Source organism: Tasmannia lanceolata, unplaced genomic scaffold (genome assembly GCF_043159265.1).
Source record: "Tasmannia lanceolata isolate RefF3 unplaced genomic scaffold, GAP_Taslan_0.1 ptg000015l, whole genome shotgun sequence".
Classification (NCBI taxonomy): domain Eukaryota; kingdom Viridiplantae; phylum Streptophyta; class Magnoliopsida; order Canellales; family Winteraceae; genus Tasmannia; species Tasmannia lanceolata.
The window spans coordinates 31,675,280-31,701,029 of record NW_027518692.1 but is presented as its reverse complement, the minus strand read 5'-3'; the positions used below and the strand labels follow the sequence as shown (position 1 = coordinate 31,701,029).

Here is a 25,750-nt window from a genome sequence, read left to right as displayed (position 1 = left end):
AGCTTAATCGGAGAACGACTCCTCTCCCGAAGGGTTCCCCTCCTCCTCCCAAGAGGTCTCCAGCAGGGGGTCCACCTCATATTCCAACAGTTGCTCGTTGAGAAGGTGAACCTTTTTCTGTAAAACCTCGTTCTCCCGCTTCAAGTCCTCGATCTCCTTGCCCATCTTCGAAACACGGCCGCGCAGTTCCGTTCCCTGATGATAGACTCGAGAGAAAAACGATCACTCCCTGGCGACGCGAGAACGAGACAATCTGTCCTCCCTAGGCAAGGAGGAAAGGCGAAGGGGGGGGGAAGCCCGAGGAAGGACCTGGGCCCCTCCTAGCCTTCTTCAGACGACCCACGAGATCCTCCCCCGGATCGGAGGACAAGTCAGGGTCACTCGACGACTCCTGGAGGAAACGGGCCTTGCCCCTAACTCGTGAAGAAGAACCAGACATGTTGCTAAAGAAGATACGAAAAGAACCCCTACTGAGAAGGAGAGAAGAAGAGCGACGCAGAGCCACAAAAGAAGGCACCAGGATAATTCCCTTCTTTTAAAAAAACTCGGGAAAGAAATCCTGGTGCCTCGAGACAACGCAACCTCCCTAACGACGCTGCCGCTTCCCGAGGACAGCCGCCGGATAAAATGGCACGTCTCCTCGTACCCCGGAGCCCTCGTAAATATCCTCATCATGACTTCGCTCGAACAAAACATTACTCCCTTGGCCCATTCAATGGACCAAAGGAGTAAGGGGGAGTTATGATGGGGCACAAATACGGCTACGCTCCCAGATATCGTCACGTGTCATCCATGCACGAGCAGAGCCCAACCATCATGAAGAATGGCGTTGGAAAACGGCAAAGACCACACATTCATGACACGTGTCGCCCTCTCGCTGCCCAGGCCTCATCATCACAAATTATGGAAGGAAATGGCCACGCGCGCCGGCAAGACAAGGGGCCCAATCCTGCAAAGGAAGGTTTTCCCTCCATAATGAGGAAAAGAGCCGCACACCTCCCTTTAAAAGGAGAGGGAGGTTAGCGCCATGGGGAGGGGGGAACGAAAGAAAGAAGAAAGGAAAAAGAGGAAAGGAGGAGGGAACCGATTCCCCACTCCGCAACACGACGGAACCGATTCCCCACTCCACCACACCGAAAAAAGAGGCGAGGCAACAATAGAGGAGGCTAGGAGCTCGATCCTATTCTCCCTGCTAGTCCCCTCCGACCCATTCACTCACACACCCAGAAAAGAGCCCGCGCGCTGCCCCTGGTAACCCTGATCGAAACTCCCTTCCCCCTCTCGCTGTTCTTCATATTGATTGGTCGAAGGATCTGACTTGGGTGTCGAAGTGGTCGTCCGGGACCCACCCCGGACCCCCTTTGTTTGTGATTGCAGACCCCGCGGAGGCCCTCTACCGACCGCGCGATCGCAGACCCGGATTCAGACGCCATCACTTGGTTTAGCATGAGAATTAGTGTGTCAGTGGGAGTTAGTATGACCGGTTCATGTTTACCTAGGGACTGAACTCGAACGATGAGAGTGAGTTTTCTTAGGCAACGTATTATATTTTATATATAATGCTATTTTGTTAGGTATATAAATATACTATTTATTTTGTGAAATCAATTCGGATCAGATGATAAACTTTGATTGATCAGAGGTCGCAGCGAAAACATGGTAGAGTTGGTTGATCTCACCTGAGTATCAAATATGCATTGTGGATTGTAAAGATCGAGTTTGAGGCAGTACACTATTTTGTATGTTAAAGATTCAGTTTAGTAATTGTTCAAAGAGAAAAGCAATTTTGGTATGTGAATTTGATATAATACCCTGCCCCAGCATTTTAAGGGAGATTTTTTTCATTAGATTTTCTATATTGAGTTTTTATGTGATCCATATGTACTCTTTGAGGAAATTCATTTGATAATGTGTTTAATGTCAACTAGTTTATGGGATATATGACTTGTTAATTTCTCATTGAACACGTGTCGCTAGAGATCGAATCTAAACCTCGGGTACTAAATCTGACTTACTAGAAACTCAAGCTTAAGATACACATACCTTTGAATATTGATTTATATTCCACCTCAAGAGTATACAAGACTCTTATGGTAGTAGTTAAGTACCTGCTAAGTTGTGTAGCTTATTCCGACTTCTATGAATATTTTTGCAGATCAATAAATCTTGAGGCGATAGATTATACTGATTCATTGGAAGAGAGTTATGGAAGAGGGCACTAGTGAATCCGTGAGTAGAAGTTGTGCAGTGGTGACAATGCTTAGTATTTTACTGTGGGCTATTTTAGAGGATGATCATTGTACCCTATGTTGTATTTATAAATTGTTTTTTGTATTATTACCAGTCTAGTATTTCGATTTTGTAATGTGTAAGGTGGGATCTCTAGAAAATATACGTACTTATAAATGATATGCAGTACGGGTTGATCTAAATTGAAATTTTTGTTTATATATTTGGATCATTAATATAAATTGAATCATGGATTAGATGTGTGTGAAGTGTCCCGCTCTTGGATTTGGGTGAACATTAGAGGCAAGAAAAATGCTAGTGACTTGGGCGAACTTTCTAAGTGTCTTCTATAAGATATATTTTCCTACTTAGTTATGGATAGCAAAGAGATTAAAGTTTTTAGAATAATAGCAAGGCAAAATGGCAGTGGCTGAGTATGAATTAAAAAAAACAAGGAAGTTACAGCCTCTTCCCATTCCTGAGTGGAAATTGGAGCATATTACCATTGATTTTGTAATAAGCTTACCTCGGACTTCTAAGAAATTGGTGTCATCTGGCTGATTATTGATAAACTAACGAAGTCAGCCACTTTCTTGTCCTATATGGGCTGCTTTTCTTTAGAGCAGATAACAAATTAGTGTATCGTAGAGATTGTCTCGTTATATGGGTTTCCTATTTTTGTTGTGTCTGATGAAGATTTTGGGTTCGTATTTCAATTTTGGGGAAGTTTTCACAGTGTAAGGAACATATTAAGTGTTAGCACTGCTTATCGCCCTCAAACTAACTGCCAATTAAAGAGGACTATTCAAATTATTAAGGATATGTTGAGGCTTGTACCATTGCTTTCAAGGTAGCGTGGGATAAACGATTACCTTTGATAGAGTTCGCTTACAACAGCAACTATCGGTGGACAATTCAAATGCACATATAAGGCTTTATATGGGTGAAAATATAAGTCTCCTATTGGTTGGAACGATGTGGGTAAGATAAGTTATTGGGACCTGAGATTGTTTAAAAGGCAAAAAAAAATCGATTGATTAGAAACTGCCACCGTATAGCTTAAAGAAGACAAAAGAGTTATGAAGATACGAGGAGGCGAGAATAGAAGTTTCAGATGGGCGATCATGTGTTTCTTAAGATTTCACCTACTAAAAAAATAAGATTTAAAATTCGAAGAAAATTGAATCGTAAGTATGCAGGACCATTTCAAATTTTGGAAAGAATATGTATAGATATATTACCATCCGCCCTATTCGGAGTACACAATGTGTTTCATATGTCATGTTGAGAAAGTATGTTTCTGATATCCCTAAAAAAAATGTTTCTGACCAGCCATATAGTGGGATCAACATCATTAGAAACTCAAAAGGGACCTAATTTATGAAAAGACATGTGCGCATAGTCGACTGAAAGGATCATATTCTCAAATGCTGCACTATTCCAGATGTCAAGGTTCAATGGAGTAATCATTTCGAAAGGAAAGCTACATGGGAGCTCGAAGAGGAGATGAAGGAGAAGTACCCCAAACTCTTCCGGCTCTTAGGTATGTAAATTTCGAGGACAAAATTCTTTTAAGGGGGGAAGGATGTGATAGCCGGTATCCAACACATGGCTCTCGCATGCACCAGCACATTCGAGAGAAGGTGGTAGAAGATTAAAGATAACTATTGAGGTATTTTTTGTATGTTATTTTTTTACATTCGTTATGAAATAAGACTTATAATTGTCAGTATTTACATTATTGCCATTAGTTATAAAAACAATAAGAGACAGAGAGAGTTCTGTGAAATTCATTTCTGCAGCTTTCAAACCTTTAGATACTTATTTTGCACCCAATTTCTACTTCTTTTGTCTCGTGTTTGAAACAACTTGAAGCTAAAAGTTCCAACTGAACCCCAACTTCTCGATCTGATCCCTATTTAGCAAGCAACCCTTCTCAGCTGCGGAAACCTTATTTTAGGATTTTTCAATTTCAGCTTGGATTCAAATGAAACCTGGATTGATAAGTTTGGCCATTTCACAGCCCCACCAACCACTATCTTGTCGACGAATTGCTATTTTCTTCGGGTTGGAGGATAAATACCGAGGAGGATTCATAAGTGGTCTTTGGGCACTTTAGGTCGAGTATAGAGTATAAGTGATTTTCGACCTTCTCTAGGCTATTTTAAAGTGCTATTTCAAAGTGGTTTTGAAAACTATCTATGGTGTATAGTTATATGGATAAATGAAATAGCTTTTGTGATATCTTTGGTGTATAGTTATATGGATAAATGAAATAGTTTATGTGATATATTATTTTGGAAATTGATTCTGGTTATAAATAAAGTTCGGATCAAGTATGCAAAAATGAGTATATTTTATTTGCATCATTGGAAATTTGCCTCATTTAGAAATTCAATGCTTTGACTCTGAATTGTGAAATATTGTACATCTTGATCTTTTGAAATTACATCGGTAAACTCTGAATATATGGATATTCTGTTTCATATTGGTTTTGACACTCAGCCTGGCTATGCTTTGGATCCTACCAGTTGGGGGATTAAGCACTGGTAGCATGATCATGTTTTTCTGTTCCATGTGGTAGTATTGTAAACCTGCTACAGGTGTATATTGTTTCTAGGCCTTGTCACAGGGATACTGTGATCGTAGTCACAAAGGCTGTGGATTTTGTTTAAGTGTTTCTGCAAATAATATGGATTTTAGAAATGTTTCTGTAAAGAATATAGCTTTGAGAAATGTTTCTGCAAAGATTATAGATTTGGAAATGTAGATTTAGAAGTGCTTACCGTTTTATAAAATGCATATATTTGTCTATTTATGTATTGAAATGATTTTCTTGAAAACCTTTGCTTTGTGCTATTGGATTTCAAATACTTGATCCGACTAGTTAAGCTTGATAATTACTTACTGAGCCGTTTAACTCACTCTATATATCTTTATATATTTACTGATGATCAGCCCCTCTAGTCTTCTCTGAAACAGGAGAAAATATTACTAATAGGAAGGATTTTTGGAAGCAGAAAGATTCAGTCTGTACTATCGTTGACTGTCAGTGAAAAACTCATTGTTAGAATTATAAATTGTTTCGAAGCTTGTATTTTATTTATGATTTTGTTGAGAATTCTGAACTTCTTTATAAGAATGGAATTAAAGAGAATTTCATTAGTTTTATTTAGAATTTTTTGATATGAGACCTTGCATGTTTATGGGATTTATCCGATAGGTTTGCGGTCGCTGCCACGTCACCGGCTCGTGCTGCCGGGTTCGGGGTGTGACAACACTGATAGAAGATGCTAGATCCGTGATAGGATCGCACCTCATGAATGTTATGAGGTGTCAACCACTCAACTACGACCTCGTTAGTGTCTTATTTTATATCTTATTCATCATTGAACGTAAAGAACTGGATTCAAGTGGTTCTACAAGAACAACGCGTATTAGAACTGTGTTGCAATAGTCCTAAATCGATACTAACAGTCTGATTCTATCTCTTGCTAGAAAATCTTAGATATAAACAATCCTTTACACAAAGGTGAAGATGCAAGGAGGATTGAAAAGAACTACAAACCTTCAACGTATGCATAGATGCAAAAAATAGATACGAAGCAAGGAAGGAATTTTGTATGAATGGATCTAAAATGTATTGGACAGTAACATGGAAATATCAAGCCTGAGAGTTAAATGATCAAAGGCAAATCACCTGATCTTAGTGCTCCATAATGATCTTGATTATTAATCTTTATCCACAGTTGACCTGAGTCGGTAGATCGTCTTTTCCACTATATGTTCTAAAGGAAAGAAAATCTAGAACATAACTCGGGAAAAAGGAGAAAATTTTGGAAGAAAATAGACACTACAATGTATGATTTCCAGTAAGTTAGTAATAGGAACAAGACTGGACTACAGAGAAAATTCGTTGCATTCAATCTGAAAGAAAGAGGGAAATGAAAGGCCTTACTCTCCCAAGGAATTTCTCCTTCTCTCTCTCTCTTGTCCTCTTCTTCATGCTCTCATCTAACCCCATAACTGTCTCCAAGCTGGAGGAGAAGAAGAAAATTTCAAATCTAAAAAATACTCAAAAGGAGTGCCCTCACCTTTATTTATCGAGGGAGGTAAGGGCCTTGAACAAATCCCTTGCTGCCACTTCTCCTCCTTGCCAGCTCATGGCCATTTGGAAGCTGACGTGGCATGCCATAGTAGCTACTCACCCCTTTGGTCAAGGGAAGAGGATCCAACGACCCCTGTGGATCGCTGCCATAGACGATCACGAAAGGAGAACATTTAGTGGAGAGGTTCATCATTGAGTTGAATTCAAACTCAATCTGAGGGATGACCGAGTCCCAATTTCCAAAGCTCTTGACGCTTCTCCACAACAAATTCCCGAGGGTCCTGTTTACTGCCTCTGTTTGACCATTAGTCTGCATATGGTAAGGGGAGCTAATATTCAAGTCGGTTCCAACCTGCTTCCAAAGACTGCCAAAAAGGGCTCACAAGCTCAAAGCCCCTATCAGACGTAATGGTCGTGGTATTTCATGATGGCGAACATCCTTGGTGAAATAAAGCACGGCTATGCAACTGACGTCCATGGTCGTACTACTCAGAACAAAACAAGCCTTCTTGCTAAACTGGTCAACTACGAGCATAATGCTATCAAATCCCGTGGCGGTCTTTGGCAATCCAGGGACAAAGTTCCGTGAGACATCCTTGCATGGTGCTCCTAGAATAGAAAGTGAAGAGTATAATCCTGCATTAGTGGTACTCTCTTTTGCAGCGTGACTTGTGTGGCATCTCTGGACAAAGGTATGAGCGTCTTTGTCATTGCCTTGCAAATAGAACTTCTTCACCAACCAAGCTGTTTTGCCTTTCCCAAAATGCCCTCGGTCCTGAAGCTCCTCAATGATCAGTAATTTAAGGGAAGCATCAGGGAAGTACACGCAATTTCCTCGAAAAAGATAGACGTTCTGGAGTAGTTACACGTCTAACATCCCCTCTTTTACCATTTTCATTATAGGGCCAACGTACTCATCTTCGGCCAATTGAACGTTGACCAATTCAAACCCCACCACTTCAATGCTCATCATGCGAAGCAAGGAATGGCTCCGGCTAAGGACGTCGGCTACCTTATTCTACACCCGAGGCTTCTGTTTTATGGTGAAGGTGAACTCTTGGATGTGACCCATTTGGCATGCCTTTCACTCAACTTCTGCAGCCATTGTAGAAATTTAAGGGCTTTTTTCTTGAATGATTATAAATTTAAGGGCTTTATGGTCCGAATATATTTCAAATTCCCCCACATAATGCTGCCAATAGTACATGGCTTTTACCATGGAAAAAATCTCCGGGTCATATGTAGAGTACTTGAGAGCAGCTCCTCTCAGCTTCTCATCATAGTACCCAATTGGTCGACTGGCTTTACTCAAGACCGCATTGATTCCCATTTTTAAGGCATCACAGTCTACCTCAAGTACCTTAGTGAAATCAGAAAGTGCATACACTTGAGATATAGTCGGAGAAACCTTTATCTCCTAAGTGGCTCGTTGGGTCATTGGGGTCTACATAAAGTCGCCCTTCCGCATACGATTCGTAATCAGAGCCGTAGTTATGCTAAATTGTTGTGTAAAGCACCGATAAAAACTAGACGTTCCCTAAAAAGATCACACCTCATGAATAGTCAGAGAGACCTTTATCTCCTAAGTGGCTCGTTGGGGTCTACATGAAGTCGCCCTTCCGCATACGATTCGTAATCAGAGCCATAGTTATGCTAAATTGTTGTGTAAAGCACCGATAAAAACTAGACGATCCTTAAAAAGATTGCACCTCATGAATGTTCCTAGGTGTCAGCCACTAAACTACAACTACGGGTGTTCGTTCGGTTATAACCGAACCGAATAGAACGAAATTTGATAACCGAAACCGAACTGAAATTTCCAAAAACCGAACCGAAACAGAACCGATCAAAAATTTGGTTATTCGGTTATAACCGAATAGTGGGAGAAAAAGAGGAAGGAAAGCAAAATCTTGATTTGGATCGGAGGGCTAGGATCATCCTATCAAAATGATTTTTTTAGCACAACCTAATTAAGTTGTGATAAATCAAATGGACGGTTTTGATCATCCTACGGAGTGACCATATAGCACTTTTTTTTGGAAAAATAATGATTTTTATCCATAATTTCAGTTATTCGGTTAACCGATTTTTTTTTGAGATAACCGAAACCGAATAACCGAATTTCCAAAAAAAAAAAAAACCGAAACCGAACCGAAAAGAAAAAAAACCGAACCTAACTGACCAAACCAATTCGGTCTGGTTCGGTTATTCGGTTATAACCGAATAATGAACACCCCTAACTACGACTGGTACTTTGTCATGGTAAGGGCGGATACTAGCTGCTAATACTTGATAACCTGGGAAGATGAGGCATGGGGCGAACCATCTTGACGCACTTCTTATAACAGGCAAACAGTTTCTCTGGCTTCAAAGATCTAGGACAGCTCGGAGGAGGTCCAAATGATGTGCCTCACTCCGACTATATACGAGGATGTCATCAAAGTAGACGACAACAAAACCATCAATGAAGGGTTGTAAAACCTGGTTCTTGACCCTCATGAATGTGCTTGGGGGGGGGGGGGGGGGGGGGGGTTGTTCGATAGGCCTAACGTCATAACCAACTATTCAAATAACATTTCACGGGTTTTTAAGACCGCCTTGTACTCATAACCGCCCTAACCCGCTTCTGAAAATCTAGGTCGATCTTGAAGAAGACCATGGCACCACTAAAGTAATGGGGAACCGATACATAATCGTGATGCGGTTGATCGCGCGACTGCCTACTCACATTCTCCAAGTGCCATCCTTCTTTGGCACAAGTACGATGGGGACAACCCAAGGACAATGCTTTATCCGATGAAGCCCATCCTTAGCAATTCTTCGACCATTCTGCGTAGTTTCTCTTGCTCCTATCAGACATGCAGTAATGAGCCACATCTTGGAACTCTTGAATTACCTTCATAATTTGAGGGGATAATGCGACCATTCCCTCATTAACACTATTTGTTGAAAAGTTAGTGGCAACCAAGGCAAATATGACTTCTGAGTGAAAAATAAGGCAAATATGGGCCTTTTTAGGGAGCACAACCGCAGGATGAAGATCGATGTGGTGCTGGACTTCTCTCATGAGAACCAACTCAGTTGAGAGCTCTTGAGGAAAAACATTCTAGAACTCTTCAATGGCCTTCATAACTCGAGGGGATAATGTGACCACTCCCTCATTCACACTGTCTGTTGAAAAGGTAGTGGCAACTAAGGTAAATATGACTTTAGAGTCCCCCATGACCACCTCAATCTCGGATCTGGAGAGACAAGTGATCCGCTTGTTAGAAGCCGGCTTATTAATTTCCCCTTTATGAGGTAAAAGAGTCTGCCAATCCTTTATTTATGAGGTAAGAGATTCATCTTCTGTCTACCCTTAATGAAGGAATAGACATTTTTCTGTCAATCATAATGGTGTTACGGTCATTTTGCTAGGGATGCCCAAGAAGGACAAGACATGACATGGTCTAAATTTAGTACAAATTCCCTCTGGACGTGATGATGCCAGCGGTAGTATGTGGAGTTTACTGTGGCAAAAAGCTCTAGGTCGTATGCAGAGTACTTGAGTGCAACACCTAGCACCTTCTCATTGTAGTACCCAACTGGTCGACCAACATGGGTAGGGACCGAATTGATTCACAATTTGAGGCTTCACAATCTACATAAAATACCTTTTTCAAACTGGGAAGTGCCAACACTAGAGCTCTAGTCTGACAAGCCTTTTTCTCTTCAAAGGCTTGTTCGGCCCTAGGGTACACATAAAGTCGCCCATCCTCACTAGATCCGTAATCAATGCCATAATCATGCTAAACGGGTGTGTAAAGCACAAATAAAAACTGGCCGATCCGTGAAAGGATCGCACCTCATGAATGTTTCGAGGTGTCGAACTACAGCTGCTACGTCGTTGTCATAGGGCAGAAACTAGCTGCAGATACCTGATAACCCGAGAAGATGCTGTGGGGCCATCGAGACTTACTTTTGAAAATTGACAAACAATTTCTTCGTCTTAAAGTCCCTAGGACGGTTCGGAGGTGGTCAAAATGATCTGCCTCACTCCGACTACCAACAGAGGGTTGTAAAATCTGGTTCATGACCTTAATGATTATGCTCGGTGCATTTGATAGGCCGATCGGCATAGCCATGCTTTCAAATAACCCTTCCTGGTTTTTAAAGGATGTCATCCAGTCATCATCTCATGATAGCCACTCTTCAGGTCAATCTATAAGAAGACCATGGTCCCACCCAGCTGATACAGCGTATCTAGTCAAGGTATGAGGGACTTGATACTTAATCATGATGAGGCTGATTGCTTGACTGTCTGTCTACACCCATTCTCCGATTGCCATCCGTCTTTGGCACAAGTAGGACAGGGACAACATAAGGAACTACACTTTCTCTGATAAAGCCCTTTACAATTTTTCCATTTTTTGACGTAGTTCCTGCTGCTCCTTAGGAGATGCGCGGTAATGGACCTTGTCAGGTAGCATATGACCTCAGAAAGATCGATGTGGTGCTGGACCTCTCTCATAGGTGGCTAATTCACGTGGGAGCTGTAGAGGAAAAACATCCTTGAACTCTTCAATGACCTTTATAACTTGAGGGGATAATGTGGTCAATTCCCACATTAACACTGTCAGCTGAAAAGGTAGTTGCACAACTAAGGCAAATGTTCCGCTTCTCAGTAGGTGGCTTATTAGTTTCCTCTTTATTAGGTAAGAGAGCCCCCTTCCGCTGATCCTTCATTTATGAAGGAGAGAGAATCACCTTCCGTCGATCCTTAATGAAGGAATAGACATTTTTTTCCATCATAATTGGATGCTACAGTCATATTGCCAGGGCCGCCAAAGAATGGCTCAACATGACGTTGATTACCTTATTCTGCACCCTGGACTTGTGTTTTATGGTGAAATTTAAGGGATTGATTGTCCGAATATGTCTTTCACTCAACTTCTGCTGCCCTTGTAGAAATTTAAGGGCTTGATGGTCTGAATATTGTACAAATTCCCTCCAGACCACATAATGCCATCAATAGTACGTAGGTTTTACTATGGCAAAAAGCTTGAGGTAATATGTAGAGTACTAGAGTGCAGTTCCTCCCTGCTTCTCACTGTAGTACCTAACTAGTATGGCTTGGCTCAGGAGCGCATCGATTCCCATTTTGAGGCATCACAATCTACCTCAACTACCTTAGCGAAATCGGGAAGTGCCAACAATAGATCTCTAGTCAGACAAGCTTGTTTTTCTTCAAAGGCTCGTTGGGTTGCTGGGATCCATATAAAGTTGCTCGTCTGCATAAGATCTATAATTGGAGCCATAATCATGTTAAAAGGGTGTGTCGTCACCCGGCCTAATCTGCATCTCATGCCACTTCCAGGTCAATTTATAGGAAGACCTTGACCCTACTCAGCTGATGCAACATTTCTAGTCAAGGTAGGAGGGAACCGATACTTAATCATGACCCCACTCAGCTGATGCAACATATCTAGTCAAGGTATGAGGGCACCAATACTTAATCGTGATGAGGGTGATTGCGCGACTGTCTACACACATTCTCCAAGTGCCATTTGTCTTTGGCACAAGTAGAACGAGGACAACACAAGGAACTATGCTTTCTCTAATAAAAACCTTTGTAGTTTTCCAGTTTCTGACGTAGTTCCTGGTGCTTCTTATGAGAGGCGTGGTAATGGGCCTTGTCAAGGACACGACCTCAAGTTGAAGATCGATGTGGCGCTTGACCTCTCTCATAGGTGGCTAACTCAGGGGTGAGGTCTAGAGGAAAAACATCATTGAGCTCTTCAATGACCTTTATAACTTGAGGGGATAATGTGGTCATTCCCTCATTAACATGGTTAGCTGAAAAGGTAGTTGCGCGCAACTAAGGCAAATAGGACTTCAAGGTCCCCCATGACCTCCACAAACTCTGATATGAAGAGGCAAGTGATTCACTTCTCAAAAGCTGGCTTATTAATTTCCTCTTTATTAGGTAAGAGTCCCCTTCCGCCGATCCTTCATTTATGAGGTAAGAGAGTCACCTTCCGTCAATCCTTAATGAAGGAATAAACATTTCCTTCCATTATAATAGATGCTACACTCATATTGCCAGGGCCGCCCAAGAAAGACATAACTTGATGTTGACTACCTTATTCCGCACCCTAGACTCGTGTTTTATGGTGAAGGTGAACTCTTGCAGGTAAGCGACCCGTGTGGCATGCCTTTCATTCAACTGTGCTATCCTTGTAGAGATTTAAGGGGTTGATGGTCTGAATATGTCTTTCACTCAGCTTCTGCTACTGTTGTAAAAAATTAAAGGCTTGATGGTATGAATATAGTACAAATTCCCTCCAGACCACAAAATGTCGTCAATAGTACATAATAGGTTTTACTATGGCGAAAAGCTCGAGGTCATATGTAGAGTACTAGAGTGCTGTTCATCCTTGCTTTCACACCGTAGTACCTAACTGGTCAACTGGCTTGGCTCAGGAGCGCACTGATTCTCATTTTGAGGCATCACAATCAACCTCAACTACCTTAGTGAAATCGGAAAGTGCCAACAATATATCTCTTGTCAGCCAAGCGCTTTTGCGATTCTTTCAAAGGCTCGTTGGGTTGCTGGGATCCATATAAAGTCGCTCTTCCGCATAAGTTCCATTATCGGAGCTATATTCATGTTACGGGTTTCATTGACAAAATCAGCCGATCCATGAAAGGATCGCGTATCATGAATGTTCGGAGGTGTCGGCCTCTCAACAACGTCCGGTACTTTGTCTTCATAGGGGCGAATACTAGAAGATATGTGATAACCTGGGAAGATGAGTTGTGTGGCCATCTAGACGCACTACTTAAAATTTGCAAATAGTTTCTCAGTCTTCAAAGTCTCTGGGACGGATCAGAGTTGGTGTAAATGATCTTCCTCACTCTGACTGTATATGAGAATGTCGTCAAAGTAAACAACCTGGAAACAGCCAATCGAGGGTTGTAAAACCTGGTTCATGATCCTCATGAACCAGGTGCGTTTGATAGGCCGAACGGCATAACCATCAATTTAAATAACTTTTCCTGGTTTTCAAGGCCGCCTTCCACTCATCTCCCCGCCTAATCCGCATCTGATGATAGCCAATTTCAGGTGGATCTTGGAAAAGAACGTGGTCCCGCTCACCTGATCCAACGTATCATCTAGTCGTGGTATTGGGAACCAATAGTTAAGCATGATGCATTTAATGGTGCGACTGTCTACACACATTCTCCAAGTGCCATCCTTCTTTTGCACAAGTAGGACGGAGACAACATAAGGACTTATCATTTCTCTGATGAAGCCGATCCTCAGCAATTTTTCCACTTTTCGGCGTTGTTCCTCCTTGTCCTTAGGTGACATGCAGTAATGGGTCTTGTTAGGGAGCATGTCCTCATGAAGAAGATGGATGTGGTCAAAATAATGCAATCCCGGAAGAGATTGCAGCGAAACCGCAGGATGAGAAGCGAATCAAACTCAGATGAGGTTAGAAATACTTCGACAAATCTAGTAGAACATTAGATTTCCCCAAATATATTCCAAAACTCAAAACAAACAATGAGACAAAGAAGCGAACCACGATCAATACGTGCTTAGATCCTTAGTAGAACATTAAGAGATCGAGCCAAACCATTTCAAAAAAAAAGAGATCGAGCCAAATAAAATAGAAAAGTTCTCAAAGAACCCAAAAAGCCTAAAGGCAAATTTCCATTCAATAATCAAAGAAAAACTATCCATTACAATGCTTTCATGAGTTCTATTTAACTTAATACTCAAGCAACTAATCATAGCCGTCCATCTAAAATAACATAAATAGAACCTACAATCTTGACTAAAACTTACCTAAAATAGTAATCACACAATAGCCCTATATCATGTCCGTAAAACGCCTATGACTTACCCAAATCAAGTCCAAATCGCATAATCTTGGGCTCTTTAGATAGGTTATCGAAAAACCCTTCTAAAAATACCAAAATGAGCTAATCGGACAAGTTTTGACGCCCCAAAAAAATACTACAAATAAAAAGACGAAAATAGAAAATAAAAAGTAAAAGACTTGTTCAATGCCACGCGTTCTACATCAGAACTCTTCAATGAACTTCATAAATTGAGCAGATAATGTGGCCATTCCATCATTAACAGACAACTGAAATTGTAGTGGCAACTAAGACAAATATGACTTCAGAGTCCTTGTCCTACTCAAACTCAGATTTAGAGAGGCAAGTGATCCCCTTCTCAGTAGTTGGCTTATTATTTTCCCCTTTATGAGTGGCAACTAAGACAAATATGACTTCAGAGTCCTTGTCCTACTCAAACTCAGATTTAGAGAGGCAAGTGATCCCCTTCTCAGTAGCTGGCTTATTAATTTCCCCTTTATGAGGTAAGAGAGTCACCTTTTGTGGATCCTTTATTTATGAGGTAAGAGAGACACTTTCCGCCGATCCTTTATTTATGAGGAATAGACATTTTTACGCCCCTCATAATGGATGCTATGGCCATGCTGCCAGGGCCGCCCAAGAAGGATATGACAGGACATGACATCGGCTACCTTATTATGGTGGATTCTATGGCCATGCTACCCGGGCCGCCCAAGAAGGATATGATAGGACATGACATCGGCTACCTTATTATGGTGGAGGTGAACTCTTGCAGGTTAGTGACCTATTTGACATGCCTTTCACTCGGCTTCTACGAAATTTAAGTGCTTAATGGTCCTAATTTAGTACTTATTCCCTTTGGTCTACATAATGCCGCCAATAGTACATGGATTTTAATGTGGCGAAAAGCTCCAGGTCATATGTGGAGTAGTTGAGTGCAACTCCTCCAGCTTCTGACTGTAGTACCCAACTAGTCGACCGGCTTAGCTCTGGACCGCACCGATTCTCATTTTTGGGGAATCACAGTGCCTCAAATACCTTAGACAAATTGGGTAATGCCAACACTGAGCTCTAGTTTGACAAGCCTTTTTCTCTTCAAAGGGTCGTTGGGCTGTTGGGGTCCACAAAAAGTTGCCCTTCCAAATACGATCTGTAATCGGAGCCATACTCATGCTAAACACATGTGTGAAGCACCGATATAAACTGGCCTATCTATGAAAGGATTGCATCTCATGAATGTTCCGAGGTGTCGGCGTCCGTACCACGACTGCTACTTTGTCGTTATAAGGGCGGATATTAGCTGCAACTACTTGATAACTCGGTAAGATGAGCTGTCAAAGGGTCGTTGGGCTGTTGGGGTCCACATAAATTTGCCCTTCCAGATACGATCCGTAATTGGAGCCATACTCATGCTAAACAGATGTGTGAAGCACCGATAAAAACTGGCCTATCTATGAAAGGATTGCATCTCATGAATGTTCCGAGGTGTCGGCGTCCGTACCACGACTGCTACTTTGTCGTTATAAGGGCGGATATTAGCTGCAACTACTTGATAACTCGGTAAGATGAGCTGTTGAGCCATCCAAATGCATTTTATAAAATTTACAAACAGTTTGTCGGTCTTCAAAGTCTCTAGGACGGCTCGGAGGAGGTGCAAATGTTCTGCCTCACTCTGAATGTATACGAGGATGTCATCAAAGTAGACGACAGAGAAACTGCCAATGAAGGGTTGTAAAACCTGGTTCATGACCCTCGTGAACGTGGTAGGTGGGTTTGTTAGGCCGAACGTCATAACCAGACATTCATATATACCTTGTCAGGTTTTAGAGGCCGACTTGCCCTTTTCTCCTGGCCTAACGTAATCCAGATCTGATGATAGACACTCTTTAGGGCGATATCTGATAGGACCATTGCCCCAATCAACTGATTCAACTTATCATCTAGTCGAGGTATGGAGAACCAATACTTAATCGTGTGCGGTTGATCGCACCACTGTATCCGAACATTCTTCAAGTGCCACCCTTCTTTGGCACAAGTAGGACGGGGACAACACAATGACTTATGCTTTCTTTGATGAAGCCCATCCTTAGTTTCTCCCCTTTTTCGGCATAGTTCCTTCTGCTTCTTAGGACACATGCGGTAATGGGCCTTGTTAAGGAGCTTGGTCTCAAGAAAAAGATTGATGTGGCGCTAGACCTCTGTCGTAGGAGGCAACACAGGTGGGGAGCTCTAGAAGAAAAACATCTTGGATCTCTTCGATGACCTTCATTGCTTGACGGGATAATTTGTCATTCTCTCATTAACACTGTCCGCTGAATGGTAGTGACAACTAAGGCAATTATGACTTCATAATCTCCCATTACCCCCCTCCACCCTCGAAACTCGGATTTGGAGAAACAAGCGATCCACTTCCTTCGGAGCCTGCTTATTAATTTTCCCATTATGAGATAAGGGAGTCACCTTCCGCCAATTCTTTATTTATGAGATAAGAGAGTTACTTTTCACTGATTCTTGCACCCCTGACTTGTGTTTAATCATGAAGGTGTACTCTTGCAGGTAAGCGACCCATTTGGCATGCCTTTCATTCAAACTTCATTTGCCCTTGTTGAGATTTAAGGGCTTGACGGTTCAAGTATATTACAACTTCTCTCTAAACCAGATAATGCCACGAATAGTACATGGCTCTTACGAGGGCGAGAAGCTCGATGTCATATGTAGAATATTTGAGTGGAGTTCTTCTCAGCTTCTCATTGTCGTACCAAACTGGTCGACCGACTTAGCATAAGGACCAGACCGATTCCCATTTTTTCTCAGACTAGCCTTTTTCTCTTCGAAGGCTCGTTGGCTGCTGGGGTCCACATAAAGTCGACATTCTGCATAAGATCCGTAATTGGTGCCATAATCTTGCTAAACAGGTGTGTAAAGCAATGATAAAAACTGACCGACCTGTGAATGGATCGTATCTCATGAATGTTCCAAGGTTTCGGCCACTCAACTATGACACCTCATGAATGTTCCGCATAAGATCCGTAATTGGTTCCAAAATCTTGCTAAACGGGTGTTTAAAGCAACGATAAAAACTGGCCGATCCGTGAATGGATCATAGTTCATGAATTACTTCATGAATGTTCCAAGGTTTCGGCCACTCAACTATGACACCTCATGAATGTTCCGCAAAAGATCCGTAATTGGAGCCATAATCTTGTTAAACGGGTGTGTGAAGCAACGATAAAAACCGGCTGACCTGTGAATGGATCATATCTCATGAATGTTCCAAGCTTTTGGCCATTCAACTACGACACCTAATGAATGTTCCACATAAGGTCCATAATTAGAGTCATAATTGTGCTAAACGGGTGGGTAAAGCGATGATAAAAACTGGCAGACCCGTGAATGGATCCCTCATGAATGTTCCGAGGTGTCAGCCACTTAACTACAACCACTACTTTGTCGTCTCAAGGACAGAAAGTTGTCGTAGATAATTGATAACATAGCAAGATGAGCTATGTGGCCATCCAGACAGACTTCTTAACTGATGATATGGTCACACTCCCAAGGCCGCCCAAGAAGGACATGATATGGCATCGGCTACCTTTTACTGCACCCCAGACTTGTGTTTTATGGTGAAGGTTAACTCTTGTAGGTGAGCAAGCTATTTGGCATGCCTTTCACTCAACTTCTGTTGCCCTTGTTGAAATTTAAGAGCTTGATGGTCCGAGTATCTTACAAATTCCCTCAGGACCAGAAAATGCCGTCAAGAATACATGGTTTTAACTATGGTGCAAAGCTCCAAGTTATTTATAGAGTACTTAGGTGCATATCCTCCTAGCTTCTCACTGTAGTACTCAATTGGTAGATCCGGCTTGGCTCAGGACAGCAGAGATTCCCATTTTTAAGGCATCACGGTCTACCTCAATTATCTTAGTGAAATCGGGAAGTGCCAACACTGGAGCTCTACTCAGACAAGCCTAAGTCTCGTTGGGCAGTTGGGCCACACACAAAATTGGCCTTTTGCATAAGATCTGTTGTTAGTCTTAATCATACTAAATGGGAGTGTAAATCACTGATTAAAACCGGTCGATCTAGGAAAGGATCGCACCTCATGAATGTTCCGAGGTATCGACCACTCAACTACGACCGTTACTTTGTCGTCATAGGGGCAGATCTTAGAAGCAGGAACCTCCTCTCGGGGTGACGCTCCCACCTCGGAACCTCGATTCGGCGCTCCTTAGGAAGGAGCTTCCAGGGAGCGCGATCCCAGAGAGACAGAAACCGCTCTAATGACGCTTCCTGCTTCTATTACTCTATAAGTCCCACCATCACCAACTTCCTTATATCAAACTCCTCCAACTCTTTAAAGTACTTCATTGGAGCAAGCACAAAGGCTTGTACATCTTCAGAAGGCACGAGGAACGAGTGCACACAAATGAAGATGGTGAAGATGATTAGAAATTAGCTTTTAGATGTACTTAAATTTTGAAAGATACATATGAAAATGGTTAGAAACTATTATTTTTTGATGTACTTGAATTTTGAAAGATATATAAAGAAAATATTACATGCACGCTCCCACGACGCTCCCAAACTTAGACTCTTTTAGACCCCACGCTTCCCCGCACCCGCTCTCGCCTCCGCACCCGCTCCGGCACCCGCTTCGTGCTTCTAAGGGGCAGATACAAATTGCAGATACTTGATAACTTGGGAAGATGAGATGTGAGGTCATCCAGACGTACTTCTTGAAATTACCAAACAATTTCTTGGTTTTCAAAGTCCCTAGGACGGCTTGAATGTAGTCCAAATGATCTTCCTAACTTCGAATGTATACGAGAGGATGATATCAAAGTAGGTGACAACGAAATTGCCAATGAAGGGTTGTAAAACATGGTTCATGACCCTCATGAACGTGCTACGCGCGTTTGATAGGCCGAACAACATAACCGGCCATTCAAATAACCTTTCTCGGGTTTTAAATGTTGTCTTCCACTCATCATCCCACCTAATCCGCATTTGATGATTGCCGCTTTTCAGGTCGATCTTGGGGAAGATCGTGACCCTACTCAACTAATCCAATGTATCTTCTAGTGGAGGTATTGGGAATTAATACTTAATCGTGATGATGTTGATTGCGCGACGGTTTACACAGATTCTCCAAGTGCCATCTTTCTTTGGCATAAGTCAGACGGGGACAACACAAGTACTTATGCCTTCACCGATGAAGCCCATCCTTAGCACTTATTCCACTTTTTTGTGTAGTCCTTTATGCTCGGTAGTGCACCTTGTTATGGAGCAAGGCCTCTGGAAGAATTTTGATGTGGCCTTGGGCCCTCTCTCATAGGAGGCAACTCGAGTGGAAGCTCGGAAGGAAAAACAGCCTTGAACTCGTCAATGACCTTCATACCTTTAGGGGATAATGTGGCCATTCCATCATTAACACTATTTGCTGAAAGGGTAGTGGCAACCAAAGCAAATATCACTTCAAAGTCCCCCATGACCTCTTCAAACTCGGATCTGGAGAGGCATGTGATCCGCTTCTCAGGACCGGGCTTATTAATTTACCCATTATGAGGTAAGAGAGTCACCTTTCACTGATTCTTCATTTATGGGTTAATACAATCACCTTCCACTGATTCTTCATTTATGAGGTAGTAGAGTCACTTTTTGCCGATCCATGATGAAAGCATAGACTGTTTGGCATGCCTGTCATTCAACTTCTGCTGCCCTTGTTGAGATTTAAGGGTTTGATGGTCCGGATATAGTACAACTTCCCTCTGGACCAGATAATGCCGCAAATAGTACATGGCTTTTATTATGGCGAAAAACTCTAGGTACTATGTAGGGTAATTGAGTGCAGCTCTTCCTAGCTTCTCACTGAAGTATCCAATTGGCTGACCTGCTTGACTGAGTGCCACACAGATTCTCATTTTGAGGCTTCACGGTCTACCTCAAATCCCTTAGTTAAATCGGGAAGTGCCAGCACTGGAGCTCTAGTCTAACATGCATATGTCTCTTTAGAGGCTCGTTGGGCCGCTTGGTCCACATAAAGCCCCCCTTCCGTTTAAGATCCGTAATTATAGCGAAAATCTTGCTAAACAGGTGCGTAAATCACCGATTAAAACTGGTTGATCCGTGAAAGGATATTGCCACATGAATGTTCCGAGGTGTCGACCACTCAACTATGGCCGCTACTTTATCGTCATATGGCGGGATAGTAGCTGCCTATACCTGATTATATCCAAGTAGGTGAGCCTTGGGGCCATCCAAACACACTTCATAAAATGACAAACAGTTTCTTGGTCTTCAAAGTCTCTTGGACGGCTCGGAGGTGGTCCAAATGATCTATCTCACTTTGGCTGTATACGAGGATGTCATCGAAGTAGACGACAATGAAACTACTTATGAAGGGTCATAAAACCTGGTTCCTTACGCTCATCAATGTACTAGGTGCATTTGATATGCGAAACGACATAACTAGCCATTCAAATAACCTTTCCCTGCCTTTACTCATCACCTGACCTAATCCTCATTCAAATAAGGGCCGTCTTCCACTCATCACCTGACCTAATCATCTGATGATAGCCGCTTTTCAGTTTGATCTGGGAGAAGACCGTGGCTCTGCCCAGCTGATCCAATGTATCACTAGTCGAGGTATAGCGAACCATTACTTAATCATGATGCGATTGATCGCACGACTATCTATACATATTCTCAAAGTGCCATCCTTGTTTAGCAGAAGTTGGATGAGGGCAACACAAGGACTTATGCTTTCTTTGATGAAGCCCATCTTTGGCAATTCTTCCTCATCTGATGATAGCCGCTTTTCAGTTTGATCTTGGAGAAGACTGTGGCCCCGTCCAATTGATCCAATGTATCACTAGTCGAGGTATAGGGAACCAATCCTTAATCATGATGCAATTGATCTCACGACTATCTATACACATTCTCCAAGTGCCATCCTTGTTTAGCAGAAGTTGGACGAGGCCAACACAAGGACTTATGCTTTCTCTGATGAAGCCCATCTTTAGCAGAAGTTGGACGCTGGACCTGTCTCTTAGGAGGCAACATAGGTGGGAGCTCTTAAGGAAAAAATATCCTATTACTTTTCAACGACCTTTATAAATTGAGGGGATAATTTGGCCATTCTGTCATTAACACTGTCTATTGCAAAGGTAGTGGCAATGAAGGCAAATTCGACTGTAGTGTCCCCCATGACCTCAAACTTCGATCTGAAGAGGCAAGTGATGCGCATCTCAATTCTCAAGAGTTGGCTTATTAATTTCCCCTTTATGATGTAACATAGTCACCTTCCATTGATCATTTATGAGGACATGAAATCACATGACGTTGGCTACCTTATTTTGCACCCCGGACTTGTGTGTTATGGTAAAGGTGAGCTCTTGCAGGTAAGCGTCCCACTTAGCATGCCTTTCACTCAAGTTTTGCTGCACTTGTTGAAATTTAAGGGCTTGATGATCCAAGTATAGTACAAATTGCCTCTGGACCAGATAACGCCGCCAATAGTACTATGGTTTTACTATGGCTAAAAGTTTTAAGTCATATCTAGAGTACTTGAGTGCAGCTTCTCATTGTAGTACCCAACTGGTCGACCAGCTTGTCTCAGGACCGCACTGATTCCCATTTGGAGGCATCAATGTGTACCTCAAATACCTTAGTGAAATCGGGAAGTGCCAACACTAGAGCTCTCGTCAGGCAACCTTTTTCTCTTTAAAGGCTGGTTGGGCCACTGGGGTCATCATTAAGTCGTCCTTTCGCATAAGATCCATAATCAGAGCTATAATCATGCTAAACAAGTGTGTGAAGCATTGATAAACTAGTTCATGACCCACATTCTTGATAAACTAGTTCATGACCCTCATGAATGTGCTAGGTGCTTTTGAAAGGCCGAATGACATAACCAACCTTTCTCGGGTTTTAAAGGTTGTCTCCCATTTATCACCTTGCCTAATCCGCATCTGATGTTAGTTGTTTTTCAGGTTGATTTTGGAGAAGACCGTGGCCCTGCTCAACGGATCCAACATATCATTTAGTCGAGGTATGGGGAACTGATACTTAATTGTGATGCGCGATCAGCCCAGCCCTACTCAACTGATCCAACATAACATTTCGTTGAGGTATGGGGAACCGATACTTAATCTTGATGTGGTTGATCGCTGTTTACAGACATTCTCCAAGTGCTATCCTTCTTTGGCACAATTAGGATGGGGGACAACAGAGAGACATGATTTCTCTGATGAAGCCCATCCTTAGCAATTCTTCCACCTTTCGGCGTAGTTTCTCCTACTCCTCAGAAGACATGCAGTAATAGGCTTTTTTAGGGAGTACGACCTCAGGAAGAAGATCGATGTGGAGTTGGACCTCTCTCATTGGAGGCAACTCAGGAGGGTGCTCTTGAGGTAAAACATCGTGGAACCCTTCAATGACCTTCATAACTTGAGGGGATAATGTGGTCATTCCTTCATTAACACTATCTATTGAAATGGGAGTGTCAACTAAGGCAAATACGTCCTTAGTGTCTCCCATGACCTCCTCAAACTCGGATCTAGAGAGGTAATTAGTGATCCGCTTCTTAGGAGCTGACTTCTTAATTTTCCCTTGATGAGATACCTTCCATGGATTTTTTATTTGTGAGGTAAAAGTGTCACCTTCAGCATATTCTTAACGAAGGAAAAGTCATTTTTCTGCCCATCATAATCGATGCTACGGTCATACTGCCAGGGCTGCCCATGAAAGGCATGAAATGACATGAGGTCGCTACCTTTTTCTGCACTCCGGACTTGTGTTTTTAGTGAAGATGAACTCTTGCAAGTAAGCAACCCATTTGACATGCCTTTCACTCAACTTCAAGCTGTATTTTGGAAGACGTGCAATAACAAGCTGTGTTTGGAGGAACAAATGATGAGACCAAAGCAGTAGATTATAACTTGAACATGGTCGAAGTATAAAGAATTATGGTTTCTCTATTGCCTTCTTGCTAGAGTTTCGGGGGATGTTGCTCCAACATTTAAGTTATTCATGAATGAGTTTTACTTCTGTCATACTACCCATAAGACTGAGTTCTACCTTTACAATGCTTACACAAAAGATTTTACTTCTTCTTTTGAATGGTTACACCAAAGATTATTAATACATTGACATGAGAGACTTTTAACCCCACAATATGGTCAAAGAAATCTACAAGATGTAAAGGTCTTGCCAATGTGGTGAAAAAGTGATAAAGTTCTTCATAGCAATTGGATATAGAGGGTTGCTAAAAAAGGACACAAATTCTAGCAAGTTTTGGACTTGTGAACATGCTTCGAGGGTCGCTTTCAAGCCTTTTTTTTGTAAGCTTGTTGATGTATAGAAGACATATCACAAGGATAAATTCAAAGTATACAACTGCAGGAACAAGAAAGGCAAAAAATGGCAATTTCCATGCACCCCAGGTCAAAGTAGTCAACCCCAGGACTCGATTTGGAGCTTCACTAAAGAAATGGACTCATATGGGAGGTAAAAGGTTAATTAGATGGTCTTTTATAATGTTTTGGAATGCTCTATAATCCCTTTGCTTCGCTATATACGTAGGCCTTAGGGCCATCTCTTGAGACACGTTATGTTTATGAAAAACATAGCTTTTGCTTGCAACTTGAAGAATTCTTCTTTTCCTTACTTCTTGAAATAATTTCTCGATTGCCTTTGGGTTTTATGCCTTGGTTCAATGGTGTGATGTCTTAGAGTTCTATATTTCCTTCTTTCTCCATCTTCCACGTTAATATATCTTCACCATCTACTTTCTTTTTCTTGTTCGAAATTTGAAAGGTTCCCTATGATTGTGAATTTTGAATTTTAAAGTTCTCGTGGATAGTTAGGTTTTACTAATATCATTGAGAGGGAACAATATGAACAGATGATCTAAAAAACTGACAGATGGTTTGAGACTTTGAGTCAACATCAATCAATAGATTTATTTTCTTTATTGATTTATTTATTAGGCTAATCTCAAAATCCAATGGTCAGATAAGACTGATTTCAAGTTGAATTGACATGATAAACACTAGTTGTGAATTCTAAGACATAGAGCGTTCATATCTGATCTGTTTTTGAAAAAGTTCCACTAAAGCCCTAATTTGAGCGTATTTTGGTCCATGTATACAAGTTAAGATTGATTTGGCTATCCTTTATAAGTTCTACATCAACATATGATTGGGTGGAGTGGATGTTTCTTCATCTGGTGTTGGAATGAATTAGGTTCAGCCTCAAGTGAAAAAGATGGAAGTACCAGTGCATGAAACTAGCTCGTTTTATCAGCCCGAGTAATGGGAGCCTTGGGAGTTTTCTCGTCCTATTGTGTCCTTTGCGAGGGAGATCCACCATCCCTTTTTAGTATTAGAATAAAGATGATCAACATGATTCTTCAATGAGCTACTTCTAGTGAATTGTTAGATGGCTTCAGGGTCAGCAAGAGATCAGTTTGGAGGATAGACATATACACATGGTAGATATTATAAATTTTTCCCAAGCTTCTCTTTGCTGAATTTCAGACGATATGGTATATTATCAACCTTTTAAAGGTCATCTTAATGGCAACATTTTAGCACTCACATAGGAGAGGTTTCTTTGTAGAAAGAGGCATCTGACAAGGACAGCCATGTGAATAGTAAACGACAAACAAACCCAGCTAGGAAATGGAAAATGTGTCCTTTTGATTTTCTCACTTTTGGTGCATCCAAACGGACCCTTCCATTCTTTCCAACTCCAAATTAAAGAGAGGCCTTGCCTTATCAGCTTTTGTCTAACCCGCTCTAAAACCCACAACTCACAATTCTCCCCCTCCATCGCCCTTCTATATTGAGCTCATTGGAAAACAGGATTCCGAAAGAGGCTTTTTGCTTTGCCTTGCCCACTTCGATTTCAAAAGGAAATTATTATTTTGGATTTATTATTTTTACTATCTTGACTGTTTATGAGTACTATGGTAATGTTATAGGAACATCTTGCATTTGATTAATTAATATATTGCAGGAGATATGTCATTCTAGCTTCTTGTAGAAATAGAATCATTTTCAACTAAGAATAATGACCTGAATTCTCTTTATGGTACACCTTGCATATGTTCAGCTATTGTGGGACATGGTGACTTCTATCTGTCATTTGAGTAGACCCTCGGCAGACATGTGGGTATGCATAATCGATATGTACAATTAACATGATATGAGTTTATAGAACACCCAATGAAAGAATCACTTCTATATCTTTGGGGATTATTCTATTTACATGATACAACTATTCTCTAGACACGAGGGGTTCAAATTAGCTTTTGTGTTGTCTGTATAACTATATGATATCACCACACAGTGATTCACAATCAGGGAAAATGTACGGGCATGACACAACATATGAGATATGTATCCCATATGTATTTGGCCTTGACAAATCTAATGCTTGTAGTATTGATTTCGTAAAATTATTGTATCACATGTTTTATTAATTTATATATTTTATGTAAATATGTCTATGCAGAGTAGAGAATTCATGGGCTAGAGATAA

General features: G+C 41.6%; 1 protein-coding gene across 13 annotated transcripts in view; it reads left to right on the top strand.

Moving 5' to 3' along the window:
• Nucleotides 1-25,706, top strand: part of LOC143847140 (uncharacterized) — a 70,142-nt gene extending 44,436 nt beyond the window's left edge. For 7 of the 13 annotated variants that reach the window (XR_013234953.1, XR_013234952.1, XR_013234951.1 and 4 more), the window contains one exon: nucleotides 25,322-25,706. The gene's annotated coding sequence lies outside the window, so the exon portion shown is untranslated. Of the gene's footprint in view, nucleotides 1-2,155; nucleotides 2,449-5,196; nucleotides 5,410-23,608; nucleotides 23,714-25,321 lie in introns of those variants that run through there. The other 6 variants (XM_077355838.1, XM_077355844.1, XM_077355840.1 and 3 more) reach the window with 3 other exon arrangements.
• The last annotated feature ends 44 nt before the right edge of the window (nucleotides 25,707-25,750 follow it).